We start from the raw sequence: 24,824 nt of genomic DNA on the forward strand, positions 1-24,824 counted from the left end.
GAACCATGCCTCATGGGTAAAATGACCAAGACTCCGTTCTCAGGAACAATGGAGCGAGCAACCAACTTATTGGAAATCATACATACTGATGTGTGCGGTCCAATGAGTGTTGAGGCTCGCGGTGGCTATCGTTATGTTCTCACCCTCACTGATGACTTGAGTAGATATGGGTATGTCTATTTAATGAAACACAAGTCTGAGACCTTTGAAAAGTTCAAGGAATTTCAGAGTGAGGTTGAGAATCAACGTGACAGGAAAATCAAGTTCTTGCGATCAAATCGTGGAGGAGAATACTTGAGTCACGAGTTTGGCACACACTTAAGAAAATGTGGAATAGTTTCACAACTGACACCGCCTGGAACACCTCAGCGTAATGGTGTGTCCGAACGTCGTAATCGCACTCTATTAGATATGGTGCGATCTATGATGTCTCTTACCGATTTACCGCTATCATTTTGGGGCTATGCTTTAGAGACTGCCGCATTCACTTTAAATAGAGCTCCATCGAAATCCGTTGAGACGACACCGTATGAATTATGGTTTGGGAAGAAACCTAAGCTGTCGTTTCTAAAAGTTTGGGGATGCGATGCTTATGTCAAGAAACTTCAACCTGAAAAGCTCGAACCCAAGTCGGAAAAATGCGTCTTCATAGGATACCCTAAAGAAACTATTGGGTATACCTTATACCTCAGATCCGAAGGCAAGATCTTTGTTGCCAAGAATGGATCCTTTCTAGAGAAAGAGTTTCTCTCGAAAGAAGTAAGTGGGAGGAAAGTAGAACTTGATGAAGTATTACCTCTTGAACCGGAAAATGGCGCAGCTCAAGAAAATGTTCCTGAGGTGCCTGCACCAATTAGAGAGGAAGTTAATGATGATGATCAAGATACTTCTGATCAAGCTCCTACTGAAATTTGAAGGTCCACAAGGACACGTTCCGCACCAGAATGGTACGGCAACCCTGTCTTGGAAATCATGTTGTTAGACAACGGTGAACCTTCGAACTATGAAGAAGCGATGGCGGGCCCGGATTCCGACAAATGGCTGGAAGCCATGAAATCCGAGATAGGATCCATGTATGAAAACAAAGTATGGACTTTGACTGACTTGCCCGTTGAGCGGTGAGCCATAGAAAATAAATGGATCTTTAAGAAGAAGACAGACGCGGATGGTAATTGTGACACCCCCGATTTAATCGTACACTAATCATACACGCAAACGTGTACGATCAAGATCAGGGACTCACGGGAAGATATCACAACACAACTCTACAAATATAATAAGTCATACAAGCATCATATTACAAGCCAGGGGCCCCGAGGGCTCGAATACAAGAGCTCGATCATAGACGGGTCAGCGGAAGCAACAATATCTGAGTACAGACATAAGTTAAACAAGTTTGCCTTAAGAAGGCTAGCACAAACTGGGATACAGATCGAAAGAGGCGCAGGCCTCCTGCCTGGGATCCTCCTAAACTACTCCTGGTCGTCGTCAGCGGGCATCACGTAGTAGTAGGCACCTCCGGTGCAGTAGGAGTCGTCGTCGAAGGTGGCGTCTGGCTCCTGGGCTCCAACATCTGGTTGCGACAACCAGGTAGAAGGGATAGGGGGAAAAGAGGGAGAAAGCAACCGTGAGTACTCATCCAAAGTACTCGCAAGCAAGAAGCTACACTACATATGCAAGGGTAAATGTGTAAAGGGCCATATCGGTGGACTGAACTGCAGAAAGCCAGAATAAGAGGGGGGATAGCTAATCCTTTCGAAGACTACGCTTCTGGCAGCCTCCGTCTTGCAGCATATAGAAGAGAGTAGACTGAAGACCTCCAAGTAGCATCGTATAGCATAATCCTAACCGATGATCCTCCCCTCGTCGCCCTGTGAGAGAGCGATCACCGGTTGTATCTGGCACTTGGAAGGGTGTGTTTTATTTAGTATCCGGTTCTAGTTGTCATAAGGTCAAGGTACAACTCCAAGTCGTCCTGTTACCGAAGATCACGGCTATTCGAATAGATTAACTTCCCTGCAGGGGTGCACCACATACCCCAACACGCTCGATCCCATTTGGCCGGACACACTTTCCTGGGTCATGCCCGGCCTCGGAAGATCAACACGTCGCAGCCCCACCTAGGCACAACAGAGAGGTCAGCACGCCGGTCTAAACCTAAGCGCACAGGGGTCTGGGCCCATCGCCCTTAGCACACCTGCACGTTGCGTACGCGGCCGGAAGCAGAACTAGCCCCCTTAATACAAGAGCAGGCTTACGTTCCAATCCGGCGCGCGCCACTCAGTCGCTGACGTCACGAAGGCTTCGGCTGATACCACGACGCCGGGATACCGATAACTACTCCCCCGTAGATGGTTAGTGCGTATAGACCAAATGGCCAAACTCAGATCAAATACCCAGATCTCGTTAAGCGTGTTAAGTATCCGCGAACGTCGACCAGGGCCAGGCCCACCTCTCTCCTAGGTGGTCGGAACCTGCCCTGTCGCTCCGCCTCAAAGATCCACACAGAGGGCCGTTGGGACAAAGGTCCTTTCAGCCCCCAATCCGTGAATCACTCGCGGGTGCTCCACAAGCCGACCCGTCTTTAGTCACCACATGTATCATGTATAAAGCATATAGTATATTCCCGTGATCAACTCCCGAGTGATCACGGCCCGATAGTATAGCAAGGCAGACGGACAAGGATGAAGGGCCACTGATGAAAATACTAGCATCCTATACTAAGCATTAGGATTGCAGGTAAAGGTAACAACAGTAGTAGCAAGGACAGGCTATGCATCAGTATAGGATTAACGGGAAGCAGTAACATGCTACACTACTCTAATGCAAGCAGTATAGAGAAGAGTAGGCGATATCTGGTGATCAAAGGGGGGGCTTGCCTGGTTGCTCTGGCAAGAGAGAGTGGTCGTCAACTCCGTAGTCGTACTGGGTAGCAGCGGCGTCGGTCTCGGTGTCTAGCGAGAGAAGAGGGGGGAGAAACAATAAATATTTAAGCAAACAGATGCATAGCGTTTCATGACATGACAAGTAGCGGTGCTAGGGGTGCCCTATCGCGGTATGAGGTGATACCGATGAAGGGGGATGACATCCGGGGAAGTATCCCGGTGTTTCGCGTTTTCGGGCAAAGGGGCCGGAGGGGGAAAGTTGCGAGTTGGATAGGTTAGGAATGTGTGGCGGACGAACGGGCTGCGTATCCGGAATTGTCTCGTCGTTCTGAGCAACTTTCATGTTGAAAATATTTTAATCCGAGTTACGGATTAAAAGATATGATTTTCTAAAGATTTTAATAATTTCTGGAATTTAATTAATTATTTAAATCTAACATTATCCAAAACAGGGTTTGCTGACGTCATCATGACGTCAGCATGACGTCAGCAGTCAACAGGGGCGTTGACTGGTCAAACTGACGTGTGGGTCCAGCGGGGCCCACCTGTCATACCCTGTTTAGGCTAATCAGGTTTTAGCTAAACTAATCACAGTTTAATTAGACTAATTAGTTAATTTGATTAATCTAATTATGATTAATTAACTTAATTAATTCCTTAATTAATTAATTAATTAATTTTATTATTATTAATTTTAATTCCTTTTTTTAATAAAACGTTCTGGGGCCGTGGGGCCCCCATGTCATTGGCACTAGTGGCCAGAGTGGTTTCGGTGTTAGCGGGCGCTGGGCACCCGCCCGAACTGGTGCAGCGGGCGCCCGTCCGCGGCCAACGGGGAAGGGGGGGCACGGCGAGCCGGGGCGCAGGCTCGCCGGCGGCGGCGACGGCGCACAGGGCGGAGCGGGGGAAACAGGGGCGCCACGGGGCCGGGCGCCGTGTGCAGAGGAGGCGGGGCACAAGCGGGTGAGGCCGGCAGGTAGCGGTGGTGGCCGGCCGCGGGCGTCGGCGACCAAAGCCACGCGCAGGCCGGCGTGGAGAGGCGAGGCCAAGGCGAGGGGAGACGAAGCGGGACGCAGGCCACGGCGAGGGAGGACGGCCGAGGCGCACGAGGCCATGGCGCAGTCGGCACGGAGGGGGGGCGAGCAGGGAGGAGGGGCGCCCGTGCGGGCGGTTGACCAGGCGAGATGCGTCGGGACGGGGCGACGGCGCGCGGCCAGGGCGCGGCGACTGGGTGCGGACGTCGCCGGCCACAGAGGGGAAAGGGAGGAGAGGAGCTCACGGGGAGGGACGCGTAGGGTCTCGGGAGCGAGCTCGGGGGAGGTTGGGGAGGCCGTCGGGGACGAGCGGGCGACGGGGAGCAGGCCGGCGGGGTAGGAGCTCCGGGCGGCGGCGTCGTTCCACGGCGAGGAGGACGGGGGCAGGCCGGGGCGCGGCGCCGTTATCCTCCCGATCCAATCGGGAGGGAGGGGGGAGAGTGAGGAGTGCGAGGGGGGGAATGGGGATCGTGCTAGGGTTCGGTGCCCCCACGGGGTTATAGGCCAGGGGAGGGAGTGGGCCGGCCTGGCAGGCCACTGGCCGGGCCGAGGGGGGGGGGGGCCCGTTCGGTCAGCTGAGGCCAGCTGGGCCACTTGGCCCAGCGGGGGGGGGGCTTTCTCCTTTTTTTTGTTAGTTTAGTTTTTTTTTTCTTTTCTGTTTTAATTCATTTTAAGTATTTAGGTCTTTTACAAAGGCATGGATCCCACACCATAAATTCCTAGGCATTTATTTGCACACCCCGAACATTTTGTCTTAAATTTTGAAAAGTTTTTATTCTTTGGTTGATTTTGAATTTGAATTTGAATCAGTTTCGAACTAGCACGATACTAGGAACAGTAATCGAGGTGACGTGGCATCATTAGCAGAGGTTCACTGTAGCTTAATTACCCGGGCGTTACAAAACTCCTCCACTACAAGAAATCTCGTCCCGAGATTTTAGGAGATTGAAGGAAACAACGCGGGGTATTCATCACGCAGGCGATCCTCGCGTTCCCAAGTGGCTTCGTCTTCAGAGTGATTCGACCACTGGACTTTGAGGAATTTGATCGCCTTCTGACGTGTGCGGCGTTCAGCTTGGTCAAGAATGCGGACCGGATGCTCTTTATAAGAGAGGTCCTGTTGCAATTCGAGCACTTCATGATCCACCGCTCGGATTGGATCCTTGAAGCAACGGCGGAGTTGTGACACATGGAACACATCGTGAACCTGAGAAAGGTTCGGCGGAAGCTCCAGTTGATATGCCACCTTTCCATGCCTTTCGAGAATAGTGAAGGGACCAATATAGCGGGGAGCTAACTTTCCTTTGATCCCGAAGCGGTGTGCACCCTTCATTGGTGTAACTCGAAGATAAGCCTTTTCGCCAGGTTGATAGACCATGTCTTGGTGATGACGGTCATACTGACTTTTCTGACATGACTGAGCAGTCTTGAGATTCTCGCGAATAATGCGAACTTGTTCTTCGGCCTGTTGTATAATATCCGGACCAAAGAGTGGACGTTCCCCAGTTTCTGACCAGTTCAGAGGGGTTCGACACTTTCGTCCATATAGCACTTCGAAGGGGGACATCTTTAGACTAGCTTGATAGCTATTATTATAAGAGAACTCGGCATATGGAAGAGATTCCTCCCATTTCTTGCCGAATGAGATTACACAAGCTCGAAGCATGTCTTCGAGAACTTGATTGACACGTTCAACCTGTCCTTGCGACTGAGGATGGAACGCAGTACTGAACGACAGATGAGTCCCCATAGCTTCTTGGAAACTCGCCCAAAACCTTGAAGTGAATAAGCTGCCACGGTCTGAACTGATAACCAGTGGGATACCATGAAGTGAAACAATTCTAGCCATGTAGAGAGTAGCAAGCTGACTAGCAGTGATTGTCTCTTTGACCGCCAGGAAATGGGCAACTTTGGAAAGCCGGTCAATGACGACAAGAATAGCATCATTACCTTTCTGCGATTTGGGAAATCCAGTGACGAAGTCCATTTCAACATGGTCCCATTTCCATTCAGGAATAGAGATAGGTTGCAGAGTTCCAGCAGGCCTTTGATGCTCTGCTTTGATTCGGCGACAAACGTCACACTCAGCAACATAACGAGCAATGTCCTGCTTCATATTAGACCACCAGAATCTTTGACGAATATCCTAGTACATCTTTGTACTACCAGGATGGATGGACAGAGGCGTATCATGGGCTTCTTGCATAACCCTTTTAGTCTTATCCAGGTTTTTCTTCGAACATGGTACCACTAAGCGGCCTTTTAAATACAAGGCGCCATCGTCGGCGATCGTGAAGAATGAGGGTTTTCCTCTTTTGAGGTCGCGCTTAATCTTGAGGACTTCATCGTCACATTTCTGTATCCATTTGATGGTGTCCACAAGATCTGGTTTCGCAACCAGGGTATTGAGAGAACCCTTGGGAACAACATGGAGGTTCTGTTTGGGGAAACCTTCGGGAGGGGGAGCGAGTGATCCCGGGGGAACAATATGGAGGTTCAGCCTTCTAAATTCTTCGGTAAGCGAGGGCTGAACTTTGTGGACCTGGAGGTGGTTGCAGTAAGACTTGCGGCTCAGGGCATCAGCCATTACATTAGCCTTGCCGGGGGTATATGATATATCGACGTCAAAGTCTGCAACAGTCTCCATCCATCTTTGCTGACGGAGGTTCAGGTCTGGCTGAGTAAACAGATACTTCAGACTTTGATGGTCGGTGAAGATCTCGCAACGATTACCGAGAAGGTAATGTCGCCACTGCTTCAGTGCATGAATGACAGCAGCAAGCTCGAGGTCATGAACCGGGTAGTTTTCTTCGTGAGGGCGCAGTTGACGAGAGGCATAAGCAATCACTCTGCGCTCTTGCATTAGGACACAGCCTAATCCTTGACGGGAAGCGTCGCAGTAAATGACGAAGTCCTTCTTAGTATCAGGTGGAGCAAGTACGGCGGCAGAAGTCAACTTGTCTTTGAGCGCCTGGAAACTTTCCTGACACTTGTCTGTCCAGTCGAACTTGACACCCTTATGCAACAAATTAGTCAGAGGCCTGGCAATCTTGGAGAAGTTCTCGACGAATCGACGGCAATAGCTGGCGAGACCGAGAAAACTTCGGACTTGCTTCACATTCTTCGGAGGAGTCCAATCGAGTATAGCCTGAACTCGTTCAGGGTTGACGGCAATACCATCCTTGGAGATGACATGCCCAAGATAGGTTACTTCGGGGAGCCAGAATTCACACTTGGAATACTTAGCATACAGTTGATGTCCTCGAAGCTTCTCTAGCACAAGACGCAGATGTCCAGCATGTTCTTCCTCGTTCTTGGAAAATACAAGGATATCGTCCAGATAAACCACGACGAACTTGTCGAGGTATTCCATGAATATATAATTCATCATACGAGAGAAGGTGGCGGGAGCATTCGTTAAGCCGAATGACATGACGGTGTACTCGTATGACCCATACCGAGTCACGAAGGCGGTTTTTGGGATGTCCTCTTCACGAACACGGATCTGGTGGTAACCCAACCTCAAGTCGAGTTTGGAGAACACTGATGAGCCAGCCAGTTGATCATAAAGATCATTGATTTGAGGAAGAGGATATTTATTCTGAATGGTAGCTTGGTTTATAGGACGGTAGTCTTGGACTAATCGGTTTGTCCCATCCTTCTTCTTAACAAAGAGAGAAGGTGCTCCCCGAGGAGAGCAACTTGGGCGAATGAAACCTTTGACAAGAGATTTGTCGATTTCCTCCTTAAGCTCAATGAGTTCATGCGGCGGCATCTTGTAGGGTCGTTTAGCTATAGGGGTAGTGCCGGGTTTCAAGTCGATGATGAATTCGACAGCTCTAACAGGAGGAATCCCTGGAAGTTCTTCTGGGAAGACATCTTGGAATTCACGAACGACGGGAATGTTTTCAATGCCCTCGAGTGGTGCAGCGTTCAACGCATTCAAGGCATAAAGACGTGCCTCGGCGTTCTGAACTAGATGAGCTTGGTAAGCTATTATTTCGTCAGAAGGGTGTAGCAGATGGACGACCTTAGTGGCGCAAACTATAGAAGCAGTATGCGCTTTCAACCAATCCATTCCCAGAATGAGGTCGATGTTAGACGACTTCAGGATAATGGGAGAGGCATAGAATTCCAGCCCTTCGATTTCCACGGGGACATCGATGCCAACCAGTGAGGTTTGACATTGTCCCACGGGGGTTTTTACCAATACCGAAGTGTTCATCTCCTCACATTTAACGTCATGCTTGTATGCAAAATCTTCTGACATGAATGAATGCGATGCCCCTGAATCGAATAAAACAGATGCAGGTACTGAGTTTACGAGGAGTGTACCCATCACGGTAGCAGGCTGGTCTAGAACTTCATTGAGATCAACATGGTTGGCATGAACACGACCATAAGACTTGGCACTGTTGTTGCGAGGCTGGTTGCTTCCACGGCCAGTTGCTGGGAGGGCCAGTTGATTCTGGTTTTGATTGCAATCCCTAGCACGGTGACCTGGCTGACCACACTTGTAGCAGAGGCCATTATTGGGAGTGGGAACAGGAGCTTGTGGTGGTGGAGCTGGAAGTCTTGTCTGCCTAGTTGGAGGAGCAGGCAGACGAGGTGCAGCATAGGACTGCCTTGGGGCAGGTGCATCCGGCTGGTACATGCTGTTGGGGATCCATATCTTGCGCTTCTGCGAGGACGGGCCCGAAGATGAGCCCGTGTCACGGCTGCGCTTGTGAGAGCTCTGGTATTCCTGCAGACCAGTTTCGACGTTGATGGCTTTGTTCACCAGAGTGGCGAAATCAGCAAAGTCGTGCACTAGAAGTGCGAGCTTGATGTCAGCTTGAAGGCCATCACGGAACTTCTCCTGTCTGCGTGCATCAGTTGCGATGTCTTCTTCAGCATAGCGGGACAAGTCAAGAAACTCCCGCTGGTAAGCTTCCACAGTTTTATTGCCTTGGGTGAGGTTGCGGAACTCACGCTTCTTCCGGTCCATAACTCCCTGAGGAATGAAGCGAGCACGGAAGGCAGCTTGGAAGTCTGGCCAGGTGATGATTGTTCCAGCTGGCAGAGTACGCCTGTGGCTATCCCACCACTGAGCTGCGGGTCCTTTCAGGAAGAAGGAAGCAAAGGTGACATAGCTGGCAGGGGCCACATCAGCAGACTCCATCTCATAGGTGATGTCACGGAGCCAGTCATCAGCATCCAGAGGCTGAGTTGAGCTGCGGTACACAGTTGGGTTCAGGCGCATGAAATCCTGCAGGGTCACTTGGGTTGGCTGTTGGTTCATATTGGGGCGAGGAAACTGAGCCATAATATTCTCCATGAACTGACGATTCAGCTCAAACTGTTGCATCATCCCAGCCATGTACTCAGGCGGTGGTGGGGCGTTGCCACCACGACCACGACCACGACCACCTGGTCTAACCATCCTGCTAACATATAACAGGGGTAGTTCAGTATTGAGAAATGTGCAAAGACGAGAATCATTCATGATGAAACATGCACAACGAAAGCAGCACGATAGATACTACATAGTAGTCGACATATCTTACAAAAGAGATCATGCATAGAGTTCGTTACTCAGAGTCTGGTACATAGACTAAGACATCACAGGCGGCACGCAGGCTCGCGGCGAATGCATCTAACACTAACAAGCAAGTCTACATCAGTCCCACGCGGTACTGCGGAGGTAGCTGTAGCCTAAAAGCTGGTAGTGTGGCATCGGGTACACCACGTCGGCAACCTAGGGTCCGCGGGTACTCTGGTGCAGAACCTGACGCTCAGGTGGCAGAAGAGGACCAAGTGCGGGAGAGTAGCCTCCCACCTCTGGCCAACCGACACCCTGGGGCATCACGGTCCTGGCTGGGTAGATAGCAGAACGCGACAGCTCCCCAGATCCGACGAAGGGGTGCAACATCGTCAGAGCACGGTAGAGGTGCTAACGAGTGGTGTACAACTCGTGGCGAAGAGCTCGGTTAGCTCGATCCAGCCCATCAGCATGCAGAACCAGGTTCTGATGGTAGAAGGGCTCTCGGGTGACAGTGGAGTAGGCAGCAGTGTAGTAACCCTCCGCACCAACATCGGATGCGATAGCAATGTGCCTGAAGGGGGAGGTATCCAACTCCTGATACTCTCCACGGAGACGTGTCAGAGCAGCATAAGCAGCATCGTGGACCGCCATATCGATAGTCACTCCAACACCATGAGCAGTGTGCAGCACGGTAGTGGAGTCATACTCCCGAGAGTAGAGGTGGACGATGGCACGGTACTGCTCCTGGTTGAAGTCCTGATACTCCTCATAGACGGTATACTCAGGGTGCCAGCGATAACCCAGATAGGTCATCATCTCAACCAACACAGCAGGTGATCCTGAGGCACCAATGGCCGTCATGTGGCGCACGACCTGCCTCGTGGGTTCCATCTGAAAACAAAGATGTTTTCACAGGAGTCAAATGACAATGTGGATAATGTTCAAGTACTACTCTAAAGAATAACTAGGGCTTATCCAACTTTGGGGTGAGCGTGGTCACGGGATCCTAGTGTTAGAGTTAGTAAAATCGTTTAACCCGAGTAGAAGAGGGTTCAGAGTCCCAGAGTAAGGATCGAGGAGTAAAAGATCCTAATACCACCCAGATGGCGACGTGGGCCCGTAAGGCACACAGCCAAGTTAGTAAAAGTTTTTGCAATGTCTAGACTCGACTTCGGCCAAGGAGTGTGGAAGGGGGGATTCCTACAGGCAGTCGGCTCTGATACCAACTTGTGACACCCCCGATTTAATCGTACACTAATCATACACGCAAACGTGTACGATCAAGATCAGGGACTCACGGGAAGATATCACAACACAACTCTACAAATATAATAAGTCATACAAGCATCATATTACAAGCCAGGGGCCCCGAGGGCTCGAATACAAGAGCTCGATCATAGACGGGTCAGCGGAAGCAACAATATCTGAGTACAGACATAAGTTAAACAAGTTTGCCTTAAGAAGGCTAGCACAAACTGGGATACAGATCGAAAGAGGCGCAGGCCTCCTGCCTGGGATCCTCCTAAACTACTCCTGGTCGTCGTCAGCGGGCATCACGTAGTAGTAGGCACCTCCGGTGCAGTAGGAGTCGTCGTCGAAGGTGGCGTCTGGCTCCTGGGCTCCAACATCTGGTTGCGACAACCAGGTAGAAGGGATAGGGGGAAAAGAGGGAGAAAGCAACCATGAGTACTCATCCAAAGTACTCGCAAGCAAGAAGCTACACTACATATGCAAGGGTAAATGTGTAAAGGGCCATATCGGTGGACTGAACTGCAGAAAGCCAGAATAAGAGGGGGGATAGCTAATCCTTTCGAAGACTACGCTTCTGGCAGCCTCCGTCTTGCAGCATATAGAAGAGAGTAGACTGAAGACCTCCAAGTAGCATCGTATAGCATAATCCTAACCGATGATCCTCCCCTCGTCGCCCTGTGAGAGAGCGATCACCGGTTGTATCTGGCACTTGGAAGGGTGTGTTTTATTTAGTATCCGGTTCTAGTTGTCATAAGGTCAAGGTACAACTCCAAGTCGTCCTGTTACCGAAGATCACGGCTATTCGAATAGATTAACTTCCCTGCAGGGGTGCACCACATACCCCAACACGCTCGATCCCATTTGGCCGGACACACTTTCCTGGGTCATGCCCGGCCTCGGAAGATCAACACGTCGCAGCCCCACCTAGGCACAACAGAGAGGTCAGCACGCCGGTCTAAACCTAAGCGCACAGGGGTCTGGGCCCATCGCCCTTAGCACACCTGCACGTTGCGTACGCGGCCGGAAGCAGAACTAGCCCCCTTAATACAAGAGTAGGCTTACGTTCCAATCCGGCGCGCGCCACTCAGTCGCTGACGTCACGAAGGCTTCGGCTGATACCACGACGCCGGGATACCCATAACTACTCCCGCGTAGATGGTTAGTGCGTATAGACCAAATGGCCAAACTCAGATCAAATACCCAGATCTCGTTAAGCGTGTTAAGTATCCGCGAACGTCGACCAGGGCCAGGCCCACCTCTCTCCTAGGTGGTCGGAACCTGCCCTGTCGCTCCGCCTCAAAGATCCACACAGAGGGCCGTTGGGACAAAGGTCCTTTCAGCCCCCAATCCATGAATCACTCGCGGGTGCTCCACAAGCCGACCCGTCTTTAGTCACCACATGTATCATGTATAAAGCATATAGTATATTCCCGTGATCAACTCCCGAGTGATCACGGCCCGATAGTATAGCAAGGCAGACGGACAAGGATGAAGGGCCACTGATGAAAATACTAGCATCCTATACTAAGCATTAGGATTGCAGGTAAAGGTAACAACAGTAGTAGCAAGGACAGGCTATGCATCAGTATAGGATTAACGGGAAGCAGTAACATGCTACACTACTCTAATGCAAGCAGTATAGAGAAGAGTAGGCGATATCTGGTGATCAAAGGGGGGGCTTGCCTGGTTGCTCTGGCAAGAGAGAGTGGTCGTCAACTCCGTAGTCGTACTGGGTAGCAGCGGCGTCGGTCTCGGTGTCTAGCGAGAGAAGAGGGGGGAGAAACAATAAATATTTAAGCAAACAGATGCATAGCGTTTCATGACATGACAAGTAGCGGTGCTAGGGGTGCCCTATCGCGGTATGAGGTGATACCGATGAAGGGGGATGACATCCGGGGAAGTATCCCGGTGTTTCGCGTTTTCGGGCAAAGGGGCCGGAGGGGGAAAGTTGCGAGTTGGATAGGTTAGGAATGTGTGGCGGACGAACGGGCTGCGTATCCGGAATTGTCTCGTCGTTCTGAGCAACTTTCATGTTGAAAATATTTTAATCCGAGTTACGGATTAAAAGATATGATTTTCTAAAGATTTTAATAATTTCTGGAATTTAATTAATTATTTAAATCTAACATTATCCAAAACAGTGTTTGCTGATGTCATCATGATGTCAGCATGACGTCAGCAGTCAACAGGGGCGTTGACTGGTCAAACTGACGTGTGGGTCCAGCGGGGCCCACCTGTCATACCCTGTTTAGGCTAATCAGGTTTTAGCTAAACTAATCACAGTTTAATTAGACTAATTAGTTAATTTGATTAATCTAATTATGATTAATTAACTTAATTAATTCCTTAATTAATTAATTAATTAATTAATTTTATTATTATTAATTTTAATTCCTTTTTTTAATAAAACGTTCTGGGGCCGTGGGGCCCCCATGTCATTGGCACTAGTGGCCAGAGTGGTTTCGGTGTTAGCGGGCGCTGGGCACCCGCCCGAACTGGTGCAGCGGGCGCCCGTCCGCGGCCAACGGGGAAGGGGGGGCACGGCGAGCCGGGGCGCAGGCTCGCCGGCGGCGGCGACGGCGCACAGGGCGGAGCGGGGGAAACAGGGGCGCCACGGGGCCGGGCGCCGTGTGCAGAGGAGGCGGGGCACAGGCGGGTGAGGCCGGCAGGTAGCGGTGGTGGCCGGCCGCGGGCGTCGGCGACCAAAGCCACGCGCAGGCCGGCGTGGAGAGGCGAGGCCAAGGCGAGGGGAGACGAAGCGGGACGCGGGCCACGGCGAGGGAGGACGGCCGGGGCGCGCGAGGCCATGGCGCAGTCGGCACGGAGGGGGGGCGAGCAGGGAGGAGGGGCGCCCGTGCGGGCGGTTAACCAGGCGAGACGCGTCGGGACGGGGCGACGGCACGCGGCCAGGGCGCGGCGACTGGGTGCGGACGTCGCCGGCGACAGAGGGGAAAGGGAGGAGAGGAGCTCACGGGGAGGGACGCGTAGGGTCTCGGGAGCGAGCTCGGGGGAGGTTGGGGAGGCCGTCGGGGACGAGCGGGCGACGGGGAGCAGGCCGGCGGGGTAGGAGCTCCGGGCGGCGGCGTCGTTCCACGGCGAGGAGGACGGGGGCAGGCCGGGGCGCGGCGCCGTTATCCTCCCGATCCAATCGGGAGGGAGGGGGGAGAGTGAGGAGTGCGAGGGGGGAATGGGGATCGTGCTAGGGTTCGGTGCCCCCACGGGGTTATAGGCCAGGGGAGGGAGTGGGCCGGCCTGGCAGGCCACTGGCCGGGCCGAGGGGGGGCGGCCCGTTCGGTCGACTGAGGCCAGCTGGGCCACTTGGCCCAGCGGGGGGGGCTTTCTCCTCTTTTTTTGTTAGTTTAGTTTTTTATTTATTTATTTTCTTTTCTGTTTTAATTCATTTTAAGTATTTAGGTCTTTTACAAAGGCATGGATCCCACACCATAAATTCCTAGGCATTTATTTGCACACCCCGAACATTTTGTCTTAAATTTTGAAAAGTTTTTATTCTTTGGTTGATTTTGAATTTGAATTTGAATCAGTTTCAAACTAGCACGATACTAGGAACAGTAATCGAGGTGACGTGGCATCATTAGCAGAGGTTCACTGTAGCTTAATTACCCGGGCGTTACAGTAATGTGACCATCTATAAAGCTCGGCTTTTTGCTAAGGGTTATCGACAAGTTCAAGGGGTTGACTACGATGAGACTTTCTCACCGGTAGCGAAGCTGAAGTCCGTTCGAATCATGTTAGCAATTGCCGCATTCTATGATTATGAGATATGGCAAATGGACGTCAAAACGGCATTCCTTAATGGTTTCCTTAAGGAAGAATTGTATATGATGCAGCCGGAAGGTTTTGTCGATCCTAAAAATGCTGACAAGGTGTGCAAGCTCCAACGCTCGATTTATGGGCTGGTGCAAGCATCTGGAGTTGGAACATTCGCTTTGATGAGATGATCAAAGCGTTTGGGTTTATGCAGACTTATGGAGAAGCCTGCGTTTACAAGAAAGTGAGTGGGAGCTCTGTAGCATTTCTCATATTATATGTAGATGACATACTTTTGATGGGAAATGATATAGAGCTTTTGGACAGCATTAAGGCCTACTTGAATAAGAGTTTTTCAATGAAGGACCTTGGAGAAGCTGCTTATATATTAGGCATCAAGATCTATAGAGATAGATCAAGACGCCTCATAGGTCTTTCACAAAGCACATACCTTGATAAGATATTGAAGAAGTTCAATATGGATCAGTCTAAGAAGGGGTTCTTGCCTGTGTTGCAAGGTGTGAAATTGAGCTCAGCTCAATGTCCGACCACGGCAGAAGATATAGAAGAGATGAGTGTCATCCCCTATGCCTCAGCCATAGGTTCTATTATGTATGCCATGTTGTGTACCAGACCTGATGTAAACCTTGCCGTAAGTTTGGTAGGTAGGTACCAAAGTAATCCCGGCAAGGAACACTGGACAGCGGTCAAGAACATCCTGAAGTACCTGAAAAGGACTAAGGAAATGTTTCTCATTTATGGAGGTGACGAAGAGCTCGTCGTAAAGGGTTACGTCGACGCTACCTTCGACACAGATCTGGATGACTCTAAGTCACAAACCGGATACGTGTATATTTTGAATGGTGGGGCAGTAAGCTGGTGCAGTTGCAAGCGGAGCGTCGTGGCGGGATCTACATGTGAAGCGGAGTACATGGCAGCCTCGGAGGCAGCGCATGAAGCAATTTGGGTGAAGGAGTTCATCACCGACATAGGAGTCATACCCAATGCGTCGGGGCCGATCAAACTCTTCTGTGACAACACTTGAGCTATTGCACTTGCCAAGGAGCCTAGGTTTCACAAGAAGACCAGGCACATCAAGCATCGCTTCAACTCCATTCGTGAAAATGTTCAAGATGGAGACATAGATATTTGTAAAGTACATACGGACCTGAATGTAGCAGATCCGTTGACTAAACCTCTCCCTAGAGCAAAACATGATCAACACCAGAATTCCATGGGTGTTCGATTCATCACAATGTAACTAGATTATTGACTCTAGTGCAAGTGGGAGACTGTTGGAAATATGCCCTAGAGGCAATAATAAAAGGATTATTATTATATTTCCTTGTTCATGATAATTGTCTTTTATTCATGCTATAATTGTATTATCCGGAAATCGTAATACATCTGTGAATACATGGACACCAACATGTCCCTAGTAAGCCTCTAGTTGACTAGCTCGTTGATCAACAGATAGTCATGGTTTCCTGACTATGGACATTGGATGTCATTGATAACGAGATCACATCATTAGGAGAATGATGTGATGGACAAGACCCAATCCTAAACATAGCACAAGATCGTATAGTTCGTTTGCTAGAGTTTTTCCAATGTCAAGTATCTTTTCCTTAGACCATGAGACCGTGTAACTCCCGGATACTGTAGGAGTGCTTTGGGTGTACCAAACGTCACAACGTAACTGGGTGACTATAAAGGTATACTACGGGTATCTCCTAAAGTGTCTGTTGGGTTGACACGGATCAAGACTGGGATTTGTCACTTCGTATGACGGAGAGGTATCTCTGGGCCCACTCGGTAATGCATCATCATAATGAGCTCAAAGTGACCAAGTGTCTGGTCACGGGATCATGCATTACGGTACGAGTAAAGTGACTTTCCGGTAACGAGATTGAACGAGGTATTGGGATACCGACGATCGAATCTCGGGCAAGTAACGTACCGATTGACAAAGGGAATTGTATACGGGGTTGCTTGAATCCTCGACATCGTGGTTCATCCGATGAGATCATCGAGGAGCATGTGGGAGCCAACATGGGTATCCAGATACCTCTGTTGGTTATTGACCGGAGAGCCGTCTCGGTCATGTCTACATGTCTCCCGAACCCGTAGGGTCTACACACTTAAGGTTCGGTGACGCTAGGGTTGTATGGATATGAGTATGCAGTAACCCAAAAGTTGTTCAGAGTCCCGGATGAGATCCTGGACGTCACTAGGAGTTCCGGAATGGTCCGGAGGTGAAGAATTATATATAGGAAGTGCAGTTTCGGCCATCGGGAGAGTTTCGGGGGTCACCGGTATTGTACCAGGACCACCGAAAGGGTCCCGGGGGTCCACCGGGTGGGGCCACCCATCCCGGAGGGCCCCATGGGCTAAAGTGGGGAGGGGAACCAGCCCATAGTGGGCTGGTGCGCCCCCCTTGGCCCACCCCATGCGCCTAGGGTTGGGAACCGTAGGGTGGGGGGCGCCCCAGCTGGCTTGGGGGCACTCCACCCCTTGCCCCCCCTAGGAGATCCCATCTCCTAGGGCCGGCGCACCCCCTAGGGGGCCTATATAAAGGGGGGAGGGAGGGGCAGCCGCACCCTTGAGTCTTGGCGCCTCCCTCTCCCCTGCTACACCTCTCCCTCTCGCAGAAGAACGGTGAAGCCCTGCTGCAGTGACTGTTGCATCCACCACCACGCCGTCGTGCTGCTGCATCTTCATCAACCTCTCCTTCCCCCTTGCTGGATCAAGAAGGAGGATACGTCACGCTGACCGTACATGTGTTGAACACAGAGGTGTCGTCCGTTCGGCACTAGGATCTCCGGTGATTTGGATCACGTCGAGTACGACTTCCTCATCCCCGTTCTTTGAACGCTTCCACGCGTGATCTACAAAGGTATGTAGATGCAATCCGATCACTCGTAGCTAGATGAACTCATAGATGGATCTTGGTGAAACCATAGGAAAATTTTTGTTTTCTACAACGTTCCCCAACAATTACTTACTTGGGGAGCAGTGCGGTTGCTACTCAGGCCCACGTCCTCGGTAGTGTCCGGACACTCTATTTGGGGTCCGAAGAACGATTTGTACATCTCCTTGTGCGTCATGCCGAGGAAATTCTGAATAGTGTGCGGTCCTTCCGGGTTGAATTCCCACATGCGGAGGGGCCGGCGTTTGCAAGGCTGGACCCGATGAACCAGCATAACTTGCATTACCATAACCAGACTGAAATCTCCCTCGAAGAGATCTCAGATACGGCTCTGCAGTATTGGCACGTCCTTGGCTGGACCCCAGCTCAGCCCCTTGCTGATCCATGACATCGTGGTGGAGGGCCCGGGCGAAAGGTGGGGGCAGCTACCCACTTGGCACTTCGGGGAGCTGTGACGTAAAACCACTCTTGTTGCCACAATCCGGACACCTCTGGAAAGGAACCCTTTGGCCATGGAGCGTTAGCAATTTTGCTTATTAGAGCACCTCCGCACGCTGCATACTGCCCCTCGACCATCTTCAGCTTCACATCGAAGGTCTTGAGCCACAGGCCGAAGTGAGGGGTAATGCGAAGGAAGGCCTCACAAACGACAATAAATGACGAGATGTGAAGAAGGGAATCCAGGGCCAGATCATGAAAATCCAGCCCGTAATAGAACATAAGACCCCTAACAAAGGGATCCAGAGCGAGGCCTAGTCCTCGAAGGAAGTGGGAGACGAACACGACGCTCTCGTTAGGTTCGGGAGTTGGGACGACCTGCCCTCGGGCGGGCAGCCTATGCGAAATTTCAGCGGTCAGATATCTGGCCTCCCTCAACTTCTTGATATCCTCCTCCGTGACAGAGGAAGGCATCCACCGGCCTTGAAGGCTGGACCCGGACATGATTGAAGGTCCGAAGCACCTGACCTGGGCTTTGGGTGTTAGAACTCGAGGCGGGGGAAGGATTCGATTGAGCACGGGAGGGAAAAAGGTAAAAGCCTTGTCCCTTTATAAAGAGGGTGAATATCAAGCGTCCTCCTCATGGTTGTTTGGGACTTGCCTAAGATCTAGGAGTCCTAGGCATGGTTGGGTTACCCACGTCCGTATTAATGAGAATCCCGTGATAAAGGGAACACGATCTCTGCTTTGACAAGACGTGTCAAGAAACCATCTCGCGTTATGTGCGGGGCTGGTTAAAGAAAAATAGTTCGAATAATTACCAGGCCATGGCATGATGTCATGCTGCCAAAACGTGTCAGCAGATTAGATTTGTGGAAATATTATTCTCTCTACGGTGGTATGGGTGGAACTTATTTTGCAGGGTCGGACACTATCCTTGTATTCAAAATCTTCTGTGGTGTATTCGGAGGAGGAACCCGCCTTGCAATGCCGAAGACAACACTGCGCACCGGACTCATCGTCATTGAAGCCTGGTTCAGGGGCTACTGAGGGAGTCCTGGATTAGGGGGTCTCTGGACAGCCGGACTGTTGGACTATGAAGATACGAGATTGAAGACTTCGTCCCGCGTCCGGATGGGACTCTACTTGGCGTGGAAGGCAAGCTAGGCAATACGGATATGTATATCTCCTCCTTTGTAACCGACCTTGTGTAACCCTAACCTCCTCCGGTGTCTATATAAACCGGAGGGTTTTAGTCCATAGGACAACATACAATCATACCATAGGCTAGATTCTAGGGTTTAGCCTCTCTGATCTCGTGGTAGATCAACTCTTGTACTACTCATATTATCAAGAATAATCAAGAAGGACGTAGGGTTTTACCTCCATTAAGAGGGCCCGAACCTGGTTAAAACATCTTGTCCCCTGCCTTCTGTTACCATCCACCTTAGACGCACAGTTTGGGACCCCCTACCCGAGATCCGCCGGTTTTGACACCGACAGGGACCCTAGCCACCGCTCCCCCATCCCCCTGCTCCCCTCCCTCCCCCGCCGTCGTCGGCAGGCGTCGATGGGCAAAGCCCGATCGGCGCGGTGGCAGCAGGGCCTTTCCTTCCTCCTCTGCCTTCAGGGTCCGTCGCGGGGCGAAGCTTGCGGGTGGCGGCGCTGGGCTTCCGCAGGGCCCAACGGCACGGTGGCGATGGTGCGGCCGTCTGGTGGCGGCGCGGCAACGGCCTAAGCCCCGGTGGTGGTGCGGCGGCTGCTGGGTGGTCCGGCTCGGGTGGCGGCGCCCTGGTGGGCGTCTGGCCAGATCCGCCTGGATCTGGCGCCTGGGGTCCGGCTGGCGACGCAGGAGGGTGGAGGGATCTCGCCTGAGCTCCCGTGTGCTGCTGGTCGGCGGCATCTCGTGTGGGGCAGCAGGAGGTTGTGGCGGCCGGCAGCGCGTGATGGTGGATGCGTGTCCAGCCGGGGGATCTCGAGCTCCTTATTGGATGGCGCGGGCTGCGCTGGTCTTGGACTGCGGCCGGCTGCCTCCTCCATCTCCGGGGAGGCAGCGGCGTGGTGGTGGTGGTGCCCTGGGAGGAGTGTGGCCGGCGACTCCGACGCGTGGAGCTCGCCGGGCGGCGCGGGTTGGGCAATGGCAGTGGTGGTCGCTGCTCCGGCTGTGGATGGCTCCACGGTGGCTTGGCAAGTCGGCTTTGGTGACGGTTGGCACGTCCTGGCGTCGGTTCGTCCGTAGGCGGCTTGTATCGACCTTTGACCCCTCCTCCTCCTCGTCCGGTCGCTATGATCAGCGAAGGTCTGGCCTTCTCCTAGCTGCGGTCCATTGCTCGTTTCGCGCCCGGTGCGCAGGTCCGAGCTCATCTCGCGCATAGTGTCGCAGGACTAAGCTCGTCTCGCACACGGTGCTGCAGGACTGACCTCGTCTCGCGCACGGTGTTGTGGGACCGAGCTCGCCTCGTGCCCGGTGCTGCAGGATGGGTAGATGGAGGCCAGGTGGCCAGCCTATTGGGTCTCAGCACTGGGGGTCGCCCAGAGGTGCTAAAGGTGGGACCTTTCTGCTCGTCCCTTTAGTTGGGATAGCGGCAGGTCTGGGTGAGGTGGTGTCAAGGTCTTGGATGCCGGGGTGCTGGCCCTGGTGGTGGTTGCGCGGTGCTCTCAGGCGGAGGCCGTGGCTTGGTGCTGCTCGGTGGCCATGGCCTTGTGGGCGGCATGGTCACCGGGGTGTGGCGTTCGATGGCTGTGAGTTTTTGGCCGGGGTGAAAACATGTTCTATCTTCGGACGGACCGATGGCGGTGAAGCTCGTTCCCTTCTTGAAGGCGTCGTCGTGGCTCTCATTGCTCATCGTGCAGCTTCGGGGGAAACTCTGATCCTTGGATTGGGAGGTGGTGATGCTCCGGTGTCGTATCCTTCCTGAAGGCGCCGCCTTGGAGCCCACGGTTCGTCATATGCGGCTTCATCTCTTCGCGGTGGTAGTGCTAGGGGTGGTGTTGCCGTGCTCAGCACCTATGTATCATGCCTTGGGTGTGTGCGTGTGTTGTGTTGGCGTGCGTTGTACTGGGGTGTGAGGATCGTGCTTTATATATAAAGCGGGGCGAAAGCCTTTTTCGGCAAAGCCATCGACAAGCAGAGAACAAGACATAGATAACTATGCTAGAACCATTACAAGATATGAAGAGTACATGCCTAAGATTAAGTCGACTTCTTCTGCAACAATGCCTTCAAGAAAGGATAACACCCTCGCGCCACCATCGTCGTATCCGACTGGAGACAACCAAGACAAGGAGTTTCATCTTGAATGCCAAGACCGGCCAATCAAGGTTAGAACATGACATGGAGACAACGCCTTCAACAAGGTAACAATGCAAGTTCAGCCGCTGCTAAGTCTAACCAATGAAGGCCAAAACAATAGTTTTTACCACGGATATGACGCGATGTTCTAAGCATGATCTTGCAATAGATCTTTCGAAAGCTGCACAATCAGTGCTACACACAAAACCACCATGGTGTCCATCGGATAGGTCGCACCCCTCTCACAACACTGCTCAGAAGTATGCACCAAAGAAGCACATGCCCCACAAAGCCACCTAGCCGACCACCTCATGAGGAGGAGTGTTCCCGCCATTGCCATCAGTGACAAGAGGTTGTAGTGGCGCTAGTAGATGGGTGAGACATCTTCCCACATATCACCGCCAAGACCATTGAGGAGCCGCCAAACTCGTGCCACGAATCTGGCCGCTGCAACCGAAGCTCGAGCCATCCATGTCCGGGCCATCAATCTGCCTACGCGTTGAACCGTGTCAGGCACACAACATGCCATATCCAACGCACAACCACTGAGCACCCAATCTAGCGCAAGCCCCCTTGACAAGCCGAATCCAACTGCAGGGCAGCGCCCGCTGCCACCACAACCATCTGCAACTAGTGTCTTCGCCCCAGCCATGGGAGTACTTTAGCAGCTAGATTTAGGCGAGTATGCCTAAATCTGCCACCATCAACACTACTAGGAAAAGGCCTACTAGTGGCGCATCAGTTTTGCCTACTAATGGCGCACTACTGGTACGCCACTAGTACCACGCCATTAGTATTTTTTACTAATGGCGCACCACTGGTGCGCCATTAGTATCTGGTATACTAATGGCGCACCACGCCGTGCGCCATTAGTATAGGCCACCACGCGCCATTAGTATCTGGCATACTAATGGCGCACTGTGGGGTGATGCGCCATTAGTATGAATATTAGTTTTTTTACTTTTCTGAATTTTGCACAGGTTACAAAATATATTATTGGACAGAATATAGACAGCACCCCACAGCAAGAGCAGATTCATCGAATATAATAGAAGATTAGTCTCCAAATACAATTCATCATATTAGTCTCCGAATTCAAAAGACCGAACAAAGATAGAACATTACAAGTCTCGAGACCGCGAGTAGCGAGTTTGTCGGAAGTAATACTAAGATAGAACATTACAAGTCTTGAACCAACCCTACTTAATTGTTCTTAGCACATGATCATCAGTATTAGACAGGACCTAAATACCCTATTTAAGGTAAAATAGCATAAAACAATATAGACCCTGACTCTCCATTATGGAGAATGGAGATCATCCTGTCTCCAATTCTTGCGCTTCGCTTCCTTTTACTTCCAAGAACCTCCTTACGACTGTCCATACATTTTTTCCATCCTTTGATTTTCATGTCTCCACTTCTTTTAGAAATCTCGTATGGACAGATGAGATTGTAGGATGAACTGGTTGTATGTTCAAAAGATTAAGACTACCTTTCTTATACATCAAATGAGGCACACAATTCTCTGGGATTATCTGTTGAAAAACATAGTAATAACTTCATCAAATGAGGCACCCTAAAACCTATGGTTTAATGCAGCAAGAATAAAGGGGCAGTTGATCCTACTTAATTAAGTACTAAGATACCCCGGCCCATGCATTAGTCACAAGTACCCCATATGTCCTATTTTTAGCAAAGTCATGCTAAAATTTACGGAAAATTTCAGCATGACCTTTGCTGAAAATAGGACATATATGGAGTACCCGAATTTGCCGGAACGGAAGTTAATCGACATTCCAGCAAACTCAAGGGCCTCTCTGGGTACCTGCAAAATCATTATCCCCGCGTAATGAAGTCGCCAATGGGTCATTTCAGAAGATCACAAGTAGCATCATCACAAGTACAAGATCATCACAAGTAGCATCATCAGAAGATCACAAGTAACACACTTTGGTCTTCTAGTTACAAAACAAAACTGACATAATTCTAGATGTCATAATCAGATCAAAATTTCAAACCACACACTTACTTTCAACTATAAACAAAACTGACTTGCTGTTAATGAACAGTGGCTAAAGATATATAAAACTCCATTGCAAATGTGCCATGTCAATAAAACAACTCATGGAAGTAACTACTAGCAGCATGTCATTATCATGGCACTCCACTATATATTTTTATGACAAAATACATCATTATCAGGGCACATTATGGCCATTTTCTTACATGATGCTAACTGTACCTAACTGAATTTTTTGACAGTAGGGCACATTATGGCCATTAGAAGGTTATCCACCTTTGTGAAATTCTGAAGATGCCAAACTACAGTCACCTCAAATCTGTCCTTTGTAAGGTTGACAAGGCAGAATGGAATTACCTCAAACATCATTCGGGAAGCTTGAGGAGGGGTGGTAGTGGAGAGGAGGAACTAATCTGGGATGGCAGTGGAGAGGGCGGCGAGGAGGAGGGGTGGTGACCTTCACGGAGGATCTCTCAACCTCTTTGGAGGAGGGGACCTGCTTCCAAAAGCAAGAAAAACACAATTAATGTGGCTGGCGATCTTACTGCCCAAAATCCACACATGGAGGCTGCTGAATTGAAGATAAAATACAGTTAACGGGAGACAAACGAGGAGGAGGACTTACCCTTGTCGTTGCCGATGAGCGGTGCCTCCAGGTCACGCTGCCGTCGGGGCGGGGGGCGCAGGGCGCGGGGACGTGAGCGGCGGAGGGGGGAAGGTCTGTAGCCAGCATCAGCGGCGGCGCCGCCGCCGTCGTTCACCAAGACGGAGGGGGTAGCGGGGTAGGACCCGACCGAGACGCCGACAAGGGAGTCGGAGGGGGAGGAGAGCAGGTCGGAGTGCAGCGTCGGCGGCCAAAAGGGGGAGGGCAGGCGGCGTCGGCGGCCAAAACCCTAATGTCGGTGGCGAAATGGAGGAGGGCGGCGGCGGGTGGGGCACGAGGCCGAAGGCGATGGGCGAACGGAGGAGGAGGGGGCTTACGGGCGGAGGAGATCGGGCGGCGGCGCAGTGGGTGGGGCGGCGGCGCAGTGGGTCGGCAGCGAGGCCCGAGACGGCGAGGCGGGGCGCGGGGGTCGTCGGAGCGGCCGGGTGTGGAGCGAGGGGGAAGTGGAGGGAGGGACGAAGGGATCGGGCGAATTAGGGGGAAGATTACTAATGGCGCACCCACTGGCGGTGCGCCATTAGCTAGAGGGAAATAAACTTAGTAATGACGCACCTAACTAGTAATGGCGCACTGTCTACATGATGCGCCATTAGTATGTTTGGGAAAATGAAAAAAATTGTTACTAATGACGCACCATGTATCTGATGCTCCATTAGTGTCTTCCACAGTAATGGCGCACCTGCACATGGTGCGCCACTGCTATATTATAGTGATGCACCACATGTCAGATGCGCCATTAGTGTTAATTCCATCTATAACCCTTTTCCTAGTAGTGCAACCACCATAGGTGAGCACCGCTTTATCCTTGCAGCCATGACGATGCGTTGTATGCGCTTGGGTGCCAGCCAGGGGATCCCCTCTGAGTGAAGAGATGAGCCCACCGCCAGATGGGCTTTGACCGATGGACTCATCCGGCGGTGACAGAAAGAGAAGAGGGAGGAGACGGGGGTGACGGTGGCTAGTGTTTCGCTTGAGCCATCCCTGAAGCGACACAGATGTCTATTTAGAAGTGATGAGTA

The 24,824-nt window shown here is 51.5% G+C and overlaps 1 pseudogene; it reads right to left on the minus strand.

Annotated features, from left to right (window-relative positions):
* Positions 1-24,824, minus strand: part of LOC125518398 (ABC transporter C family member 10-like) — a 62,379-nt pseudogene that overhangs the window by 31,826 nt on the left and 5,729 nt on the right.

The sequence above is a fragment of the Triticum urartu genome, chromosome 7A, assembly GCF_056163025.1.
Source record: "Triticum urartu cultivar PI428250 chromosome 7A, HENAU_Tu73, whole genome shotgun sequence".
In the NCBI taxonomy this organism is placed as follows: Eukaryota; Viridiplantae; Streptophyta; class Magnoliopsida; order Poales; family Poaceae; genus Triticum; species Triticum urartu.